The sequence below is a fragment of the Pteropus vampyrus genome, unplaced genomic scaffold (genome assembly GCF_000151845.1).
Source record: "Pteropus vampyrus isolate Shadow unplaced genomic scaffold, Pvam_2.0 Scaffold64, whole genome shotgun sequence".
Lineage (NCBI taxonomy): Eukaryota > Metazoa > Chordata > Mammalia > Chiroptera > Pteropodidae > Pteropus > Pteropus vampyrus.
The window spans coordinates 178,618-199,663 of record NW_011888845.1 but is presented as its reverse complement, the minus strand read 5'-3'; the positions used below and the strand labels follow the sequence as shown (position 1 = coordinate 199,663).

General features: G+C 35.3%; 1 pseudogene; it reads left to right on the top strand.

Annotated features, from left to right (window-relative positions):
- The first annotated feature begins 1,019 nt into the window (after positions 1-1,019).
- Positions 1,020-21,046, top strand: part of LOC111740481 — a 141,227-nt pseudogene continuing 121,200 nt past the window's right edge.

Genomic DNA, 21,046 nt, shown 5'->3' with positions numbered 1-21,046 from the left:
GAATTATCACCATCAAATTCCTGTGGCAACAATTCACTCACAGAGCCTCACTTTTTTTAGTGTGTTTTATGTCTGAAAAGGAGGAGTGTGAGAGAGTAGAAACGACTCTTATTTCCAGCTGCTTTTGTCCTCGGGTATAAAGCATAACAGGTTTCCAGAGCAAAGGAGGATTGTGAAGGGTAAGAGTAAAAGGAATCACTCTTTGAAAACTAATAGCAAGTGATAAAAATAAGTTACTAAAAGACAGAGCACCTTTTGATACAGATCAAGCTTTGATTCTGACAGTGTTAGCTCTTACTGGAACAAGCACAGAGAAATGAGAGCCTTGGCTATTTCAACCTTTAGCCACTGACCTCAGAAAATCCTGCTGGAACCAATTATCAGGCATTTTATAGGTTTCCGCCATAGGCTCTGCCAAAGATGCCATCTGCTCAGGCCCACCTAGCATTGACCTATTGGTTTCCTGATCTGTATATACGTTACTGGTAGGATGCAGCTACCTAATACAGTCAGCTTGCTCCTCCGCATGCCCCGAGTTAGACTTACAGTGAGATGGCTTAGATAGCTAATGGGTTAGCCTGACTGTAGTGCATCCTGAAAATGAGGTCACACAGGCTGCCAGCCCTCCAGTCTCTCTCACGCAATGAGCCACCGGGAAATGCATTGAACAGGTCCACCTTTAAGAAGATACAGACAAATATATCATTTATTTACCTGTGTGGCTTGTACCTGGTTATGGAGAAAAGCTTTCAAAATGAAAAATTATAAAACATGATGCTGTGGAACAGAACTGTAATTCTCATGTTATTTGGAATCAGGTCACTGGAAAGAGAGCCCAAGTTGCTTCTTGGACAAATGACTTGAATATAAAAGGGAGTCAGAATCTTGGATGTTCCAATCTCAGGTCTTTTCCCTACTTGATACATTGATTCTTTTAGAGCTTCCTGTTTGCCAAGAAGGATGAGAATGAGTCTTTTGTGAAATTTTGCAGCAGGGAAGGGTGATGAAAAGCATTCGGGATGGAAACAGGAGACATGGGCGGAACTGCTGGTCTGCTCATTACTAGCCCTGTCACTTGGAGCTGCCTTCTTAACCTCTATCTGCATGTTGGCATCTTTATCTGTAAAGCGAAGGTGAGAGGAACCTTCCTGTCCACCTCACAGAGTTTGAAAATTGAAAAGATGACACATATAAAGTCTTTGAACACTCTTTCCTACAATACTGTAAAGTACAAGCCAAGCACTGAACTTTATTAGTACTGAAAAGTCATTCGTGTATTATAACATTACTCAGTGAAATATTCTTAAAAAATAATATCCAGACTCTAAGATCAGCACTTATAGAGACTGTTGTTGACATTAATAAAAACTCAGATCAAACAAAACCATTTCCTTGCCTTATTCCAAACTTCCAGGAGGCTGAGGCTCACACTCCCTTGAGCCCCTGCACGGGCCATGTACTGTATTCAGTGCTGCTCAGGGGACATTTAAAGCTTCTCCTTCATAAGTCCATATTTTGAATATCGATTTTGGAGATTTAGCTGGAAAATGTTTTCTTCAACTCCAGCCAAAATGTTAATAGAAAAATACTCCAGGCTTTTAAAGATTTCTTAGGATTGTAATAATTGTTCCTTATCTACAATCGCTAGTCTCACAAAGCATATTTTCATTTTCAAAATTATCCACCAGATTTCTAAGGCCTAATTTGGAGTGTCACACAAACATGCGTTAAAAAACACATTTTTGGAGGGAGCAGTGTGAAATACGAAGTATTGTATCTTAACTCATTTTTGAGCCATGAAATATTTGCAGAATGCTTAGATCTCTGTGAACAAAATTAAAGTTTCCTATGTGTCTAATTCAGGCACCAAGTGTGGAAATTCTAACTTGGAATACTGGGTAAAATAAAAGTTCTAGCTATATTCTGAGACTAGTAAGACTTGGGTAAAACAAAACAAGGTTACAATTGTTTCAGAGGAAACTCACCATCTTTGAAGATAATTCTTTTGAAACCAGAATTTTAATTTTTCTAATAATTGGAAACAAGTCTTATCTTAGGAAAATAGAAAATAATCATTTATAATTCCTAAACCACAAGCTTGAAAATATATGCTAGGAAAAAAAGTTGTTTCTGTTTTATTACAGATTCTTAGGTTGGGTGTAATCAACATTTGTTTTATTGACACTTTAGGAATTTAATTGCTTGTTATAGTCACTCTCCAAAGAATAAGCAATTGGCCCTCTGTATTATTAAAATAGCTAATCTGCATCCCAGCTTTGTCATCCTTTCTTGCCAATATGCTTAATAACATCTCTCTCTAAAGGAATATTCGCATACTCGCAGTATGTAAAATACGGAAATTGGCAGAGAGTGCTATAGTTGAGTAAAAATATTACTTTGCCCCTCTCCTTTCGAAGGGCTCCATTTGAGTGTAACTTGCATTATTCTCTAGAATTATCCCCCAATCACCCTCTGCACCATCTGGAAAGTAGAAAGCCCTGTTTTCTAATATGTGTACTGATGAATGTAGGTTCTTAGAAATTATCACAGTTTCAGATAATTAAAGGGAGTCCTCTCTTAGCCTCTTTGCTCATCTAAAAAGCAGAATTTAGTTGTAATTTCCAGGATCCAAATGGCTCCTTACAGTACTCACAGGCACATGCTACCTAGCTCCTATGTCACACCAATGATGGGACAAAGTATACCACTTGGGTGTAAAAGGAGAAATCAGAGTTATGAGAGAATTTAGACCTTCTTTTTGGTATTGTGCTAGTGATTAGGCCACCTACACATTTAAGGAGATATGAGATCTAGACTTAGAACCACAGACCTGGAGGGGAGTTTAGAGACTATAAAGTCCAACTCTTCATTTTAAACAGAGTAACTAAGGCCTCAAGAAGTTAGTTAGCCTGCTTGAGGCCACAAAGATATCTAGTATTGGTGCCTTTTTTCTTCTTCCCACTGCCCCAATTACAGTTGGTATTCAATATCATATTTAGGTGTACAGCATAGCATTTCGACATTATATAATTTGTGAAGTGATTCTCCGATAATTCTAGTACCCACGCAGCACCACAGTTATTACAATTTTATTGACTATGTTACCTATGCTGTACTTTACATCCTTGGGACTCTTTTGTAACTATCAATTTGTACTTCCTAATTCCTTCACCTTTTCACCCCATCTGGCAACCATCAGTTCATTCTCTGTATCTATGAGTCTATTTGTTTTGTTTGTTTATATTGTTTTTTTAGATTCTACATGTAATGATTAACATATACTATCTGGAGACTTTTACTGACAAGTTAGCATAAAGGAAGGAAAATATTCTATTAAAACTCATCCAACCAATCAATCAACCACCCGGCCAGCCAGCCAGTCTGCCAACCTGTCTGAAGGTCTTTGTGTATGTGTGTCTATATAAACATACTATATATGTCTCCATGGTCTCTTTTGTGCTTACAGAGATGGGGTGGATGCGTAGAGAGGGAGAGGGGTATCCTTAAGAATTTGTGTGTGTATCATCAGCATTGTTTAGGATACTGAATTTCCTGCCAAGAACATTCATTATCTCTTGAGGATCAGTGAACATTATGTAGGTATGGACAGCTAGCAGAGTAAGTTTTCAAATAATTTTGAGTTCTTGTTTTGCAACTTCTATTCATAGCTTTTGTTCATGTGTATGTATCGTTAGTCCCAACATTGCTATAAAATTTTGTATTTCTACAGCTCAACTGGGTCTTGTAACTTATTCATTATAAATAGGAACACAGAATTGGTAACAGATTAGTACTTATAGTAACTATAATAATTAAATAAAATCAGTAAGGATTATGCATCTACATATTTTGAATGGCTAAGGTAAGAGTTGATGTTCAAATCACCTATGATGCCATTATCATACTGTCACTATTTTTCTTTTTTGCACATATTGCTTGTGCCCTGAAACAAAATGAAACAAATAAAAATTTATTTCCTCTAGATATATTATTTTTTGCCACTTGTTGTACCTCAAATCATCACAAAATAACCTAAAGTCTTAGGAAGTAGCTCTTAAATATATGCTAGTGTCCCATAAAGGTACCACCTCCCCCTTTTATATCATCTTTCTTACAAAATTGTGTAACATTCTGTAAATTGGTTTGAATACTGGCACTTATTTCCCAAGTGCATTTGGTTCCTCTAAGGTGGTACCAGCTTATTTGTTTCATAGTCTTTATTTTCCTAACTCAAACAAGAAGACTAATAATAAATTTGAATAAAATATTGTTGAGGAGCCCAGACTGGAAAAAAAGTAACTGCTTAGTTACTAGTCTTAAAATCACATTCCTACTTTGAATAAATTATGAATAAACAAATTGCATATATACCTTGGCTTTCAAAAATAAGCTTTAATGGGTTTCTTGTTTTTTGGAAATCTATAATACTCTGATTACCTCCCAAAGATATTGTGTTGTTGGGTAAAGCTACATATATATTTAGTGTCCAAAGTTAGTAAGTCTTGAAATAGAGATTTTCATAATGCACTATATATACAAGGGCTAGAAACCTTAGCAAAACCATTCTAGTAAAAACAACTACCATAAACACTTTTGTGAATACCACTGCGTAGGCATTTTCATTATTAAAGTGTCTTGATTAATACATAATCATAAATAATTCATATACCATAGGAAGAAAACCCTAGGGAGAGGGAGGGAGGATGCTTACACCCATTCCTCTGCCGTTTGTTTGTTTGTTCATCTATCTATCTATCTATATCTATCTATCTATCTATCTATCTATCTATCTATCTATCTATCTATCTATCTATCATCTATCTATCTATTATCTATCTATCTATCTATCTATCTATCTATCTATCTATCTATCACAGGAGCCTATATGGATAGGATAATTTAATCTGATATATTCTTGTTGCAGAATGATTAATTTATGAGGAAGTCAATAAATCCAAAATAGTCTGTCTTGAACAGCTGTCTGAACAGATGGAAAAATACGAGCGAATACTCTACTCTGCTGGTGGTTGAGGGGCTGAAGGAAAAGAGAAAGAACAGGGAAGAGAGACAGCTCCACACAGGAAGGAATTTATATCTTGTTAATTCTAGTAGAAATTCTGTGATTCTTTCATCATCACTCTCTGTTTTGTCCAAAGAAACAACACGTTAACCTTTCTTTTCTTTTTAAATTGGTATATTTACTATATAAAGCTATTTTTTTTACACTGTAGGTGTAAAAGCACATCATAATATAATTTAAAGCTATGTAAGACATAATTCAAGACTTAGAAAGGAGGTTTTGAATGCTGATTGCTCCATTACCTTCGGTTTCTTTGTCTCAGTTTAAAGAGGAAATATTTTTCATGCTTTAGAGATGTCAGTGCAGGAGATGAGGTGATGATGTGTGTTATGTGTGTACATTTCCAGTTTTCTACTGAAATTGATGATGATGGGGCTGAGATTCTCAGGATGCTTAGAATCGTCTGACTCAGACTTAGTCCATAAGATGAAAGCAGAAGTGACTGCTGGGTGGGGAGCAAATGAAGGTGAATGACAAATCACACTTAGGTTCAAGAATAATGATGGAAGATTAATTCACTTGTGAGGTTTGGATTTATTTGAACTGCTTGAAAATATTAACCACTACCTATTAGAAAGTATAATAGTAACTCAATTTTCCCCTACTTTGGTTCTTAATCTTTTGTATGACACTATATTGTGATAAATAGATCTTCATAAGACTGAGCTTCTATGTCTGGCTTATTGTATATTTATTACACCTAAATAATTGGTAAAATGTACTTCCACTCCTCAACTGAAACGCACTAAATATTTTATATATTCTACATTTAAAATGGAAAGGACCATAGGAGTTCTAAGAAAACAAATCCTGGATCATTTCCAAAAAGTGATAACAACAACATTATGTGATCATTATAGTCATTTGTAAATATTAAGTATGATAAATGCAACAGCTGCTTGAATGAACTTAGAACTGTTGCATTTTATTAATGAGCAAAATGGTTCATTGAAGCATTTGGAATAATGTAAGCACTGCCTGGTTGTGACCTGTTAATTGATCAGAAAATCTAAGCAGAGTAAATCTAAATAATATCTTCCTACATGATAATTTAAAAACCACTTACTTGCTTCCCATACTAAGTCCCTGATTATTGATTTCAATATATAACAGGATGTAGAATCATTTAAATGACTTTCCATTAGGTATCATTAGCATCATATAAAGTTCCAGGGTTCATCCTGAGACATTATTCTCGGAAGAGGATCGTGATGCCATAGTTGCTAGAGTGTACTTCCAAATGATATTCAGACTTATTTGCAACTTCTCTCTGTAACTTTATTCATATGAAAGCATCATTATTCATTGTATTACAATAGCAATTTTAACATAATAGACCTTTACTATAACTTGCATATAATAACATAACTTATAGAACATATAACAGTAAAAATTGTAGATGTTACATTTAAGAACAATTAAAATTAGTGAAAGTATGAATTAGGATTTTGTATATTTTGAAAGGTCCAAGAAGAAATGGACTTCCCTTTTTTTTTTTCCCCAGAGTCAGTCAGAGAACCATAAAAATTCTCAACCTGAACATTAGAACCTGCAGTGCTAACAAGTCCAGACACTGACAGCACTGAGAACAAAGACCACAGAGCACATGCTCACAGATGAGAATGGGCAGGCTGAGTATTTCCTGCTTGAGTGACTAGATCCATTTAGTTCCTCTGGGTCTGAAATATGAAGTTGTCCTCAGTCTTGTTTTAGGTTCCCCATTCAGTCTCTGTGTATTGAGGCAAGCGGATGAAAAGATTAGTCATTGTTTTAAATCATCTCTATTTTTGTACTTACACTCTTCATTTTAAACATGTGCAGTGATGACCTCTCTAGAATGGAGGGAGCAGTACTGCTTTAGGAAAATTAAATGGTTTTACTTTAAATAGAACGTTATGATCACATACTGCATCTTTTTATTATGCATTAAGTGAACAAATGCTTTCATAACTGTTAAAACAAGGAGGGTGCACAAATACCTTAATTAGAACCGTGTATCTCTTCAGTGTTGAGTTCCTTTTCTAGTGATGCCAGCTCTCAGCTCTGGGCTGGCCTTAAATCCTGTTGTACACAGGAAATGCTTTCTACAGCTTCCAATGTGCAGGCTCTCTTCTGAGTACTCTGTTTACTACCAATCTTATATGTATTATTGTGATCCCTGTTATACATATGAGGAAACAGAGGCACACAATGTAACTTGTCCAAAGTCATGCAGGCAGTGAGAATTCAAGCCAAGTCTGGCTCCAGAGTTAATTTTCCCTATACTGTGTAGACTCTCACATACCTCTGATAGTCCCATAAGAATAAGAAAAAGGCTTTCAACATGAGAGAATTGATATCAAATCCACTCTGACACTAAAATTGTAGGGTTATTAAATAATGTTCAGAATGTTGCAGAATTTTCTAAGGAATGCCATGCCCCTTCTTTCCAGTTACATTGTCTACAAATGACACTCTTGTGATCATGTGATGCCCTCTCAGAAACTGTCTCTTCAGATACTAGGTATGCTCCAATTTAAACCTCCAGTTTTTAATCCTAAAACAGTTCTCATAAAGAAATGGGAGTGGCTTCAAAGGGGCTGCATGTCCCAGTGAAGAAGAAAGGATGGTTCACTCTCGTTTCTTCTTCTGAATTTGTTTCTCTAATAAGGTGACCAGCCTCGATCCAAGGAATGCAACTTCAGTGGTCATCTATCTGGCAGGCACTCACAGTAAGCATGGTGGATTATCTCTGAATGTAATTAGTAAAATGCAGTGCAAGAATATTCCCTGGGAAAAGGTTATCATATCTAAATTTTTAATTTTAATTTTTAAAATTCAAGCTAACTCATATGGGTTAAAAACCAAGTATGAAAAAAATGTGCATTTTTCTCTCCTCACACTCTTGCCCCCACCTGCTCACTTCTCATCCTCTTCTGCCTAATCACTGCTATTAGTTGCAATATATATTCTTTCATAGCTTTTACATGCATATCCAAGCACATGTTAATATTGCTTCTTATTCCTTGTCCATTTTTTACATAAATAATAGCAGAGAAGACTCCTAAATTTTTCTTTTTTCACTCAACAATAAATCTATAGTAGCTCTTTCCATATCAGTACATACAGAACTTACTTAAAATTATCTATCTATCTATCTATCTATCTATCTATCTATCTATCTATCTATCTATCTATACATTTATATAGCTTCTCCATATTCTATTGTGTGGATATATCATAATTTGTTTTACCAGGCCCGAACTAATGGGCATCTGGGTTGTTTCTAATCTTTAGTTATAGTTATAAATGAAAATGAATGAATAACCTTGTACATAGATGATTTCAATGGTGTCCAAATATATCTGTAGGGTAAGTTCCCTAAAGTGGAGTTATAGGATCAAAAATATATGTATTTTTAATTTTGATAGGTATTGTCAAATGCTCTTCATCCTTGTGATAGGTGAGAGTAACTACTTCCCTACAGCCTCACCAAACAGCATGTACTAGCAAACTTTTACATTTTTGCCAATATCTTTGCATTTCCTTTTTTGTGAACTGATTTCAGATTCCTTGACTTTTTTTGCTATTGAATTGAGTTTTCTCATCTCAATTTGTGAAAGCTCTTTATATGTCAGCAAGATTAGCTTTGTATGTTATATTAGTGGCAAATACTTTTCTCAATTGATTTGTCTTGACTTTGCTTCTTAGTATTTTCTTTTGCTATGCAGATGTGCTTTTGGGGTATGCAATAAAATGTATCAACCTTTTATTTCATGGCACTATGGGCTTCTTTTAATGTAAAGTTTAAAGATATAAAAAAACACTTCTGCAGAAGATGCATAAAAAAAAACAAACTTGAATTTTAACCTGCTGTAATATATGTTATATTCTCCCCAAAGAAATTGATTTTTACACAGTGTGTGACTGGAAACTGCCAAGAAGGTTAATGCCCTAGGCCCTGGCTACAAAGTAGGATTTAAGCCTGTGGAGTTATAAAGCCAAGGGATATTTATCATGGATTTTTGGAAGGTGCTCCCTTCCCTGGGAGCCATTCGACATTCTGGCTAAGCTTTCAGCCAAATGTTCATTTTGGGGAGCAAAAGACACAGCAGGAAAAAAAAAAAGGCAGCTTAGAAAGGCATCTGCCAACAGAAATTGAATTCTATTTTCTTTAACAAAAACCTCTGTGAGAGGTTTCAAGTAGACTAGTTTTATTGTTGAAAAACCAAGATTCCTCTCTAGATAATAATCATGATAACTATAAAAAGTACTTTGCATCAGTTAAAATTTAATCCTTACAACAACTTTATGAGATAGGTGCCATTAGAATTTCCATTCTGCAGACAATATGAGGCTTAGAAATGTTAAGTAATTTACCCAACGTTACACTGCTAGTAGTGAGGAACAAAGTTGAAAGACAAACTCAAATCTCATCTGATTCCAAAGACCAGGATTTTAAATACAATCTTAGCTGCCTCTTCAGTCATAAAGAGGCTACCCTAATTTTGCAAGGTCAAGTTGCCTTTAGCTAGGTAATTTAGCTTTGGGGGAAAAGCGTATTTCTGTATCTATCAGTGGTATCAAAAATCCTTGAGTTTTTTTTTTTTTCTTTCTTTACTGGTTTTCAAATAACAATAAAAAAGGTGCTATGGAAGCAACACATCCAAGTCTGATTTACCTAGAATTGTGGGGACAGCCACTGTTTTACTCATCTTTATGTCCCTAGCATCTAATTGCAGTGCCTGAAGTATACAGTCAATGATGCCTCCTAAATAAATATATGAACAAACAAATTCTGTCCTCATTATCCTCTTATTTACCTGATTGGTTTTTAATTTAACATTTTGACTAGTTAATACATTTACATGGTTCAAAAACCAAGACACGAGGGAGTATATTGTCAAACCCCCTCTCCCCACCATGTCCCATCTGCCCAGCTCCCTTCTTCATTGGCAGTCATATTATTGGTTTCTTGTGTATTCTTCCATAAATTTAAAGCATATTTAAGTAAAAATCAATATATGTAAAAATCAATATAACACAACCCAATTCTTAAAAAAAACACATGTATTTATTATAAAGATGTAAAGGCTTATTAAAAATTTGAATCATACAGAAAAGTAGAAAGAGAAAAAAGCTCTAATATCTAAAAAATCCAGTAGGAATATTTTGGGGTATTTTCTTCCATCTGTTAGAATTATCAGGTACCCTTAAATTACTTCTTTCACCCTGCTTTTCTCTAATTCCAAATCTAATCCAGATGTTAGCGAGTAATGGCTAAACATTACCCTCTGATAAGGTTTCAATTGGTTTTTAACTTTGGCCTCTGCAGTAGAAGACACTTCTATGGCGAGACACAGGAGGCAACTATAAAACAGTGACTTCCAGGGTCTGAAGGTTTTTGCTTTCTCACACAAATCATGGCAGGGTAAAGACATAGAAGATGCTGTAAAGTATTTTGCAGCAAGCATTTTGAGGGGGCCTTTTCGAAGAATCTATTTACATTCATAGAGATTATGTGAAGATTTGAACAGTTGTATGCAGAGACTGAGAACACTGTACAGTTAGCTTGTCAGCTCTAAAAAAAAATCGGAGTCTATGTGGAATAACATGGACCAGTGGGAAAATACACTGATATGGAATGGAGACGGACAATGACAGAAATAGAAAATACTGACCAAACCTGCATCCTCAGCTTATTTATTCAAGCTAAGGGTTATCTCAAGCTAGGAGCTCTACTAATGTTCTAACTGGAGGGACTAGTAATTTACATCCTACCCCTTGTGTAAATACACTGGAATAATGGTTACAGTTACTCTGTGTGTGTTTTTTTTGTGTGTGTGTGTGTGTGTGTGTATTTAAACCCACACTTACAGACTTTTAATGCATTTTCCATGACAAGTAGGGTTCAGTGAATTCTCAATCCATTACTTTTTTTGTTTGTTTGATTGTTTTTAAGATTGGGATTAAAAATCCATTCATGCGTGGCTCGGAAAGGAGTCTGGGTCATGGGAATTTAAATACAACTGTGGCTAACATGTGCCCAGAGTGGGCAGACCAGGTAAGCAGCAGCACTTATAAACTAGTGTCTCAAGATAGAGGAGTCCTGTCTGGGAATGCCACAGTACACACGGGCATTCTCCAAGATTCTGTCTGGTAAGTCTTCTATTGTATAACTTCAGCTTCAATGAACTGAGACTAATATGTTCAATGAAAAGATTTAAGACATTGTCCTTACTGTAAGTCGGAGTGTAGAAAATACCCATGCAGTAAATTCACAAAAGGAATGATACAAAGAAATTGCTTTCAATTTCCTAACCATTGCCCCAGTGTACTATGACAGTTGATTTATTCCTCTGGCTGCCACATTAGCCTGTCAGCATTGTGGTGAAGGCTGGAACCCCAGGGCCTTACAAAGTGTCTAGCTCATAGTAAGTGCTCACTAAATATTTGTTGAGTGAAAACTGAATACATTTGCATTTAAAAAAAGAAGACAGTGAAGATAAAATACAAACATTGCTCCAGTGACCTCACATAAATGATGGTCTTTCTAGATCATACTCATCATTCTTCATTACCTGCTCCTATGGTTCTTTGAAATAAAGTCCTTCTGGGGCTTCTAGTTTACTGTCTTGAATTATGTCTGGCTGTTTTAATTATGCCTGGCAGGTTAATATTTCTACAGAACAGATTTAATCACATTACTACCCTGCATAAAAAGATATTCTTCACCTTGGCACTCAAAACCCTCTGTAATATATCCCACACCGTTTCTATTTTCCCACTCTATGCTAAACTCATATCCTATAGTCCAATTAGGCTGGACTATCTCCTCATTTGACAAGAAAATATCACACTTTTTACATGCATCTATTCCCTGAAACATCTATCTTATTTTCAGCTTCCCTGGAGATAAGAATAATACAGGACCCTCATGACCCAGAAATTCTGATTCAGTGAGTTTGTATTGGGCCTCAAGAATTTTAAAGAAATGAATGGCATTAATGATTCTTAACATCAGATAAGTCTGGGAAACTCTGCTTTGAACAGAGAATCTTACACATATGAGTGCTCAATAAGTATTTGTTGAGTAAATTCATTTCCCTGTGTAAGTATCAGCAGTTGGACAGAAGAGCAGGCAGCCCCCACACATATAAGAAAACACTGTTGGGTTTATACTTGACTTCGAACAACCAACAATATTGCAAGAGTAGTTTAATGACACCCTCAAGGAAAATGATAATTTAAATGTGATGATAATTTAAATAATAAATCAACTTGGACAAACATATCCTTTTTACTGTGTAGCATATGGGCACAGTAATAGAAAACGAGTTGGTACAAAACTTCTTATTTAAATTAAAATTTTAACCATTCAGAAATATTCAAATAAAGTTGTTTATTTCTCTGTAAGATTAACAGTAGCAACGAAAGTAATTAAACAAATTTCATTTTCTATAGGGAATTTTTGAGCTCTCATTCACTGTTCCATGGTATATCTAATCACTCCAATTTCTTAAAACATGTAGCTTAAAAAGCAAAAGCAATTTACCACCCAGAATGTCATGATATGTGAAGAAGAAATAAAGACAAGTTTAGAAAGAAGAACCGCTGAACACACTACCATTTAGTTTTGATCTACTGGGTTTTACTCATCCTTCTTATGTATACCATTTGACCTCATTTTTTCTTCAGATACAGCAGGAGTCTGCGCATTGCCTTCTGTTCTTGTGTGCTTTGACTTCCACTTACACCTACCACCTGCACAACTTCCTGTAATTGAATTCAAATTATTGTAATAGGGGCTCTAATAGGTCAATTTAATCCTTGTTTTCTCTTTCTTTTCTTTTCTTTTCTTTTCTTTTCTTTTCTTTTTTCTTTTCTTTTCTCTCTTCCTTCCTTCCTTCCTTCCTTCCTTCCTTCCTTCCTTCCTTCCTTCCTTCTTTCCTTCCTTCTTTCCTTCCTTCCTTCTCTCCTTTCCTCCCTCTTTGCCTCCCTCCCTCCCTCCCTTCCTCTTACCTTCTTTTCCTCCTTTCTTGTTTAATTAGGAAGAACTTTCATACTGGTCTCCTTTCTAGGTGGTTGAGAGACATAGACTAATTATCCTTTACCAAGTGTCTTTGTGGTCCAAACATCTTCGCCAAGGCACCAAGGCTATGTTTAGAACATAGCACTACCTATGTGTGAATTGACCAAGGTAGGTCACGTATCAAGGGCCAGTGGATGGGAACAATTAGAAGAATATGGAGTTGGGGGAGTATTCTGAGGCTTGGTTACTGTGAGATGTCACTCTACAATATTTCATTCCTCTTTCACTCATAGATGATAAATCAAAAGGTATTTTCTTGGCAAATATATTTCTCTACTATTGTATGTATATGTATATGTATTTTTTTTCTTGAGGACACATTCAAGTCCTTCAAGTACTTAAAATTATTAACTAAAAATAATGTTAAAAAATAATATTATCAGCCCCACAGGTACACAGAGACAAGCATGGCAGGTATCCATGAAGGATTCTGGATTTTACTGTTACCTTTCTCTTCCTTATTCCTCCTTGACCTTTTCTCATGATTAGCTGGACCCTCTCATGCTACTGTTTGTAAGTCCAAGACAGAGAGCTGGTGGAGCATCAATAAGTACATTTAAGCTAAGTGCTTCAAAGACAGAGGAGATAGAGACAATTATGAGACAAGGAGGGCAAAAGCATGTTAGTTAATAATGGCAGCTATGTCATGTTGGGGATAGGATCATGTTGGCCATCAGCTTCCATCTCCTGGAAATCTTATTGCAGCTGGTTCAAACCCAATTCTACAGACTTTGTAAGATTTGCCTAGAGCCTCCCCAGGATTTTGGCTTAGTATTCTGTCATTTTCTCTATGCCTCCTCACTCCTACCGGGTCTACAGGTGCTGCCTTAGTCTTGGCCACATTAATTTAGGTGCGAAGCCTAGTCCTTTCATCCGGTTCCTTTTTAATTCTCTGATTTCAAACACTGCATCAATTTTAGTAACTTTTCTGAGAATTTAGAGGTTGCAAGGCGGGTGGTTCAAAACAGGGAGTGCTCAGCCTTCCAACATCTCCCTGGCTCTCCCCTTCCCACTCCTCTTTGGTGAAACTAGAAAGAAACTTTCTCCCCCAGTCTCACATGTTCTTTCCATCTTTCCAGGCCCCCTCAAGGGGTGTAGCAATGTATCTCCTTATGAGCTAGGGATGATTAGAGGTGGGATTTGAGATCAGCTTCAACCTTCAGTGATTAGTCAAAGCATTTCTTTCTACTAAGTCATCTTTAATGGTATAAGAAAATGATGGTATAAATGATGGTATAAGAAAATGTTTAATAGGGGTGAGGAAGCAATATAGGGATGAAACAATGTAAAAGGAGATTGAAGTTAGAATCAAAAGAACAAATGAGAAAAGGTATGCACCAGTGACTCTGACTATTAAATAAAATATATAGTCATGAAAAGAGATCAATATTAAGGATATTGGAAGAAAGGGATATATTTTTTCATTTTGTCATTCTCTCAATTCCATAAATTTTGCTCCCTTCTCATCTTTTCAATCTTTTCTAAATCTCTCCCCTCATCTCCTTTTTACAACTGGGAGTCTTTTTTTCCAAGAAAACAATCTAAATTTGATAAATCAAATAATTTCCTATACTGTAATGTAGGTAAGCTTTTTATATTTTTAAAATTATAGTGAATAAATATGAACTTTGAAATGGTACACAAATCAGGTATTAAAAAGATTTGTTCTAGAAATGTAAGCTGAACAGAACCAGTAACAGATGGCCCGGCATCAGTGAAAAGTATTAAATGCATCTTTAATTGGTATTAAATACCTCCCTTTTCTGCAGGGAGCAGAGGAGAAAGGAGATTCACAAATACTAAAATGAGTTGATTGTCTGAGCACAGCCATGGTGCCTTTTTGTTTATCAAGACAGCATATGTTTTTCTCATCATTAAACATCCACTAAATTGTGGAAACCTGAAAGAAGATTGTAAGCCAAAACCTGGGAGTGTATAGAACATAGAAAATGTACAAGAATGGGGAAACCAGATTGGTTTTCTGGTCCTAGCATTGTCACAGATGGTGTGACCTTTGGAAAAACAATAAACTAGTCTCTAGATGCTCGAGGTTTTTCATTTCTAAGTTGGTAAAATCCTGCCTCCTTATCTCAGAGGGAAAACAAGAACTTGAAATGGTCAAATACTATGAGCTCTTTAGTTTACAAAATTTTTCCCTTAATTAAATATGGCCATTATGTATCATCAAAATTCTGAAAAGCTGTGATGTAAAAGGCGAATATCATAGTCCAAACAGAGATAAATTCTGCTGCTCTAAGTTAATATAAAAGGATATAGATTTTGGGTTTTAGTCATAAAATGTTCAAAATGACATTATGGCCATGCATTTGAGATCAAACAGCTAAGTTTTAGAAATAAAGAGAACTAGATTTTCAGATTGTTGGTGAATATCACAGTTTTTCTTTTTATTTTTCAATTATCTCCTTACTCATCTTTTTTTTTTTTAAGTACTTAGTTTTCCCAGGCTGCCAGCCTAGGAAATTCTCCTTTTTACCCTTTTAAAGGAACTGAAGGACATTGAAAATGGGGGCACAGAGTCAATGGTTTAGAAGGAACTAGGGTTTGTTTCCTCCTGACTTGGTGAAACCAAAATCTCAAATTAAATATATTGAGTCATTGTTATAATTATACTAAAAGTTTTAGTAGTTTTTTTTAAGCCCTCTGATTATCTAAATAAAACCAGAAATTAGAAAAAAAAAATCTCAGAGATAATATGTTTTCAGGGAACAAATTCTCAACAGAGATATTCACATTTAAGTATAATTAACATTAGTCTGGAGAAAAGTAAGTGGCAAAATGATTAATTATTTCCATTGACTGTGTTTTAGCTCTTCTAAGATGATTACTGAGCAAGAAAAGTAGAATTTGCTTTTATTTAAAAATATGGACACAACCTACCTTTTATTATTTAAAACTGTGCTTGATAGTACACATGGAAATAAACAGTATGTCATTGACCAGATGCTGGCAGCAAAATGGCATTTCTACAAGTCTGCAAATATTAAACCACGGATTTAAAAATGACCTTGAAAATTCTAGGGTTATTATTTTTTCATAAAAATTATGTAAAGGAATTAAATTAGCATCTTATTTAAATGCAAACCAAATAATTTTAGTAACACCTGCCAAGACAGAGGACGACAAAGGTTAGCATTTTTACTTAAGGGCTTATTATTTTGTTCTGTAGAAAGAAATATTGGGTTGCTATTCATTATAATTCAGTTGGAGACATTCTTCCAACTAAATCAAGTAAAACATGAGGTACACTGAATAGTCCATAAGAATCACTCATAAGCGTTCAAACAATAACACTTTATTAGGTCCTACCAAAAGATAATGAAATGTTCTCACCAAAATAGAAACACTTGGGCTCTGACCCAAGTTTGGGCTGTGACCCAAGTTTGGTTCTTCATTTTCTACTTTTATAATGAGGGTAATGTATACTCCTCAGAGTCCTTCGGAACTCGTAAAGTACACACAAAGAATAAACTGTCAAATCATAGAGCAGCAGATGAAGCAGGGTGTAGAAAAACCTGAAACACCATCATTAAGCCAAAAATGCTATATATTTAAGTGACTATACCATGTATTTATTAAGTGAATATTATTTTTAGCTTCTAGTTCTTAAAGAGCCAAGACAAGTAGGGCTTAATATAGCAATAGTAAGACATGGAATTTACGACATTTAGGGGCAATTATTTTTTCTACTAATAATTTTCACTGAAGTTTAAAAACATATATGTAAATATAAGCAAAACTCCTTATGAGCAAAATATACCAGGAGCACACTATCTCCTATGGAAGATTTAAAAAATTTGCATGTCGCTCTCTTTACTATGTATTCAAGAAATATTAGAAAAATTCTTTGCTATTTCCTCAACTCATTTGTAAGAAACATATGTACCCTATTTAGGTGGGATCTCATCTGATATAATAGCTATTTATAATTTGTGTTTCCATGATAGTTGCTTGAGAAACCATGGATTAAATGTGCTTTAGTGTTTATGGGTGGAATTTCTCAGAATCACTGGATGGATAGCAATAGAAATGAAAGCCTGAGGAAGCCTTAGGGATTATCTAGGCAACAGGATTTTATCTAGGATTAAAGACTTAAATGTAAGATCTGAAACCATAAAACTCCTAGAAGAAAACATGGGTAGTAAACTCTTTGACATACCAATATTTTTCTGGATATGTCCTCTCAGGCAAGGGTAACAAAAGCAAAAATAAACAAATGGGACTACATCAAACTAAAATGCTTTTGCACAGTGAAGGAAACCTTCAACAAAATGAAAAGATACTATACTGAATGAGAGAAGGTATTTGCAAGTGATATATCCAATAAGTGGTTAATATCCAAAATATATAAAGAACTCATACAACTCAACATGAAACAAACAAATAATTCAATTAAAAAATGGGCAGGGGACTTGAATAGACATTTCTCTAAACAAGACCTATATATGGCCAACAGATATATGAAAAGATGCTCAACAACTCTAATCGAGGAAATGCAAATCAAAATCACAGTGAGATATTACCTCACACCTGTCAGAACAGTTATTAACAAAAAGTCAACAAATGACTACTGTTGGTGGAAATATGGAGAGGTAGAAACCCTCGTGTACTGTTGGTTGCATTGTAAATTGGTGCAGCCACTGTGGAAAACAGTATGCTAGTTCCTCGAAAAATTAAAAAGACCAAACCAATAAGACCAAGCAATTCTATTTCTAGGTATGTAGCCCAAGAAATCCAAAACACTAGTTTGAAAAGATATAAGCACCCTCATGTTCATTGTAGCATTATTTATAATATCCAAGATATGAAAGCAACCATCGATAGATAAATAGATAAAGAAGATTTATATTACAACTTCTTGTGCGTGTATACACACACAATGGGATATTACTCAGCCATAAAAAGAATGAAATCTTGCCATTGAAACAACATGGATGGACCTCAAGGGTATAATGCTAAGTGAAATAAAGGGAGGGAGAAAGACAAATACCATATGACTTCATTTATATGTGTAATTTAAAAACAAAACAAACCAATAAAATAAAACAGAAACAGACTCATAGATACTGAGAACAAATTGATGGTTGCCAGAAAAGAGGGGGTGGGGAAATGGGTGAAAAAGGTAAAGGGGAATAAGAGGTACAAACCTCTAGTTATAAAAAAGGTCTTGGGGTGTAATGTACAGCACAGAAAAAACAGTCAATATTATCATAAAAACTTTGTATGGTGACAGATAGTTACTACTCTTATTGTGGTGATCACATCATGGGGAATATAAATGTTGAATCACTATGTTGGACATACAATATTATAATATTGTATGCCAACTATAATAAAACAAAAAACTTTGCTTGCAATCTTTACTATGAATTCAAGAAATATTAGTTGCTAGAGAAGCCCCAGGTTAAATGTGCTTTAATGTTTATGAGTGAAATTTCTTAGAATCATTGGATGAATAGAAATAGAAACGAGAGCTAGAGGAAGCCTTGGGGATTATCTAGAGCAACACCCTTCTCTCTCTTCCTCCTCTCACACTTACTTTTTGCTGCTGTTGTTCAGATGAGCCCACTGAAGCTCAAATGGATTAAAAGAATTAAAATGATTTTCTCAAGATTATAGAGGTTGTCAGAAGCAGAGCTGAAACTAGAACCAAGGTTTTCTCATTCTGAGGTTAGGCATTTTTTTTAAAAGGCAAAAAATTTTTTTTTTAAATTAAACTTATTGGGGTGACATTGGTTAATAAAACTATATAGGTTTCAAGTGTACACTTCAATACATCATCTGTACATTGTACTGGGTGTTCACCATACAAAGTCAAATCTCCTCCTGTCACCATGTATTTGACCCCCCTTACCTTATCTACCTCCCCACTTCCCTTATTTCTCTCTGGTAACCACTAAACTATTGTCTGTTCTACAAGTTTTGTCTGTCTTGTTCATTTGTTACTTTCAGTGTTACATCCCACATATAAGTAAAATAATATGCTCCTAAACTTTTTGTCTGATTTATTTCACTTAACATGATAATCTTGAGATCTATCCATGTTGTCACAAATGGTAGTATTTCAACTTTTCTTATGGCTAGGTAATATTCCATTGTATATCTGGACCACATCTTCTTTATCCAGTCATCTATTGAAGACACTTCAGTTGTCTCTATGTCTTGGTCACTGTGAATAATGCTGCAATGAACATCAGGGTGCATATATCTTTACAGATAAATGTTTTCAAATTTTGGGGGTAGATACCCAGGATTGCTGGGTCATGTGATAATTCTATTTTTAATTTATTGAGGAACCTCCATACTGTTCTCCATAGTGGCTGCACCAATTTACATTCCCACTTTTCTTTACAAGTCTCTGCTTCAGTAATGCGGGCTATAGGGTACACAGCAGTACTTCTCAGCAATATTTCCACATGAATCATGCATGTTCATTTATATCATTCCCCAAAGCATGCAAAGCCATTTACAGAGAAGCTGCGTTTTCTTTTTTCATGTAGTGTAATTCAGATGTTAGAAGTCATGTGAATTATCATGGGAATTAGCTGTGTAGTCCTCCAAAGCTTTATTCCTTTCTTCTCTCCTTAATAAGTGCTTCTCAAATGATCTGGTTATTATCTGGTTATTATTATTATTATTTTTTAAATGGCTAATGTTCTTGCCACTTTTGTCAGTTCTACAACATTTTAACTCATCTATATCTGATTTGAGACAAAGCCACTGATCATGACCTTGGCTATACAGCAATGTCAACTTGATATAAAAGTCTCTAAAAGTTTACCCTCAATTTCTGTACTTCTGTACTTAACAAGTTCAAGAAAGGCAACAAATAGTTTGCGAACCAGCCCAGGACTGTGGATGACACTTTAGTACCACAGGTCTAAGAGATGCACTTGAAGTAAGATGTCTCAAATAACACAGCAGGGACTCCAGGATTCTTTATTCTCCCAAGTTCCTCCTCATTGTACTCAGAGAGATATTTTCAGCTCCACTCTGAAGGTTTTTGGGGACATATCTGTCTTCCTACGAAGTCAAAGAGATGTGAATGATCCACTTTGTAAGGAGTGCTCTGATCACCATTTAGAGTAACTAGACAGACACCAGCTTCTAGTCACTGAAGTTAAGTATAAAAACTACCACTCTCTCAACTGAGAAAAACTACCACTCTCTCAACTGAGAAAACCAACATCTTTAGTGAGGTCCTGGCATCTGGCATGATGGCTTTTTGAGCATCCTTAGTAGTATCAGGCAGAGTCTCCTCCCCAGTGACTTAGTGGGCTGGAATGAGAGTAATGTTGCTAGAGGCAGACAACTTTGATGCTCAAATCCTGTCCAATACAATGGGACTGAAATTTCAGAGGTATTGACTTGTTCCCTAAGAAAATCACTCTTATTTTGGAGTCTTTGACATGGAACTGCCTTTTAGAGACTCAAAATTTTTCTTAGACAGGTGTTTGTATGATAGAGGCTTTCCTGATAGTCCACAGCCAGCACAAAGCCAACGTTGAGAAAGATGAACTTGATCACTATCTGCCTTACACAACTCATAAGGACAGAGAGAGGCATGATTGACAAGTTAGGAAGAAGACATGAGTCCTATCCCAACAGCACTCTGTTGAAGCCATTTGTTGTTTTTTGTTTCTTCTTCTATTCCTGATTTTTCATTGGAAACATCTTCATTGTGCCAGAAGAACATCTTTTAGTATTTAATTTAGAGCAGGTCTGCTGATGACAAATTTTCTGGTCTCATTTGTTTGAAAATGTTATAATTTTACATAAATTTGTGAAAGTTATTTTATAGTATGTAGAATTATAGGTTAGCAGTTATTTTCTTTTGGCACTTAAATACATTATTTCATTTTCTTCTGGCCTCTATT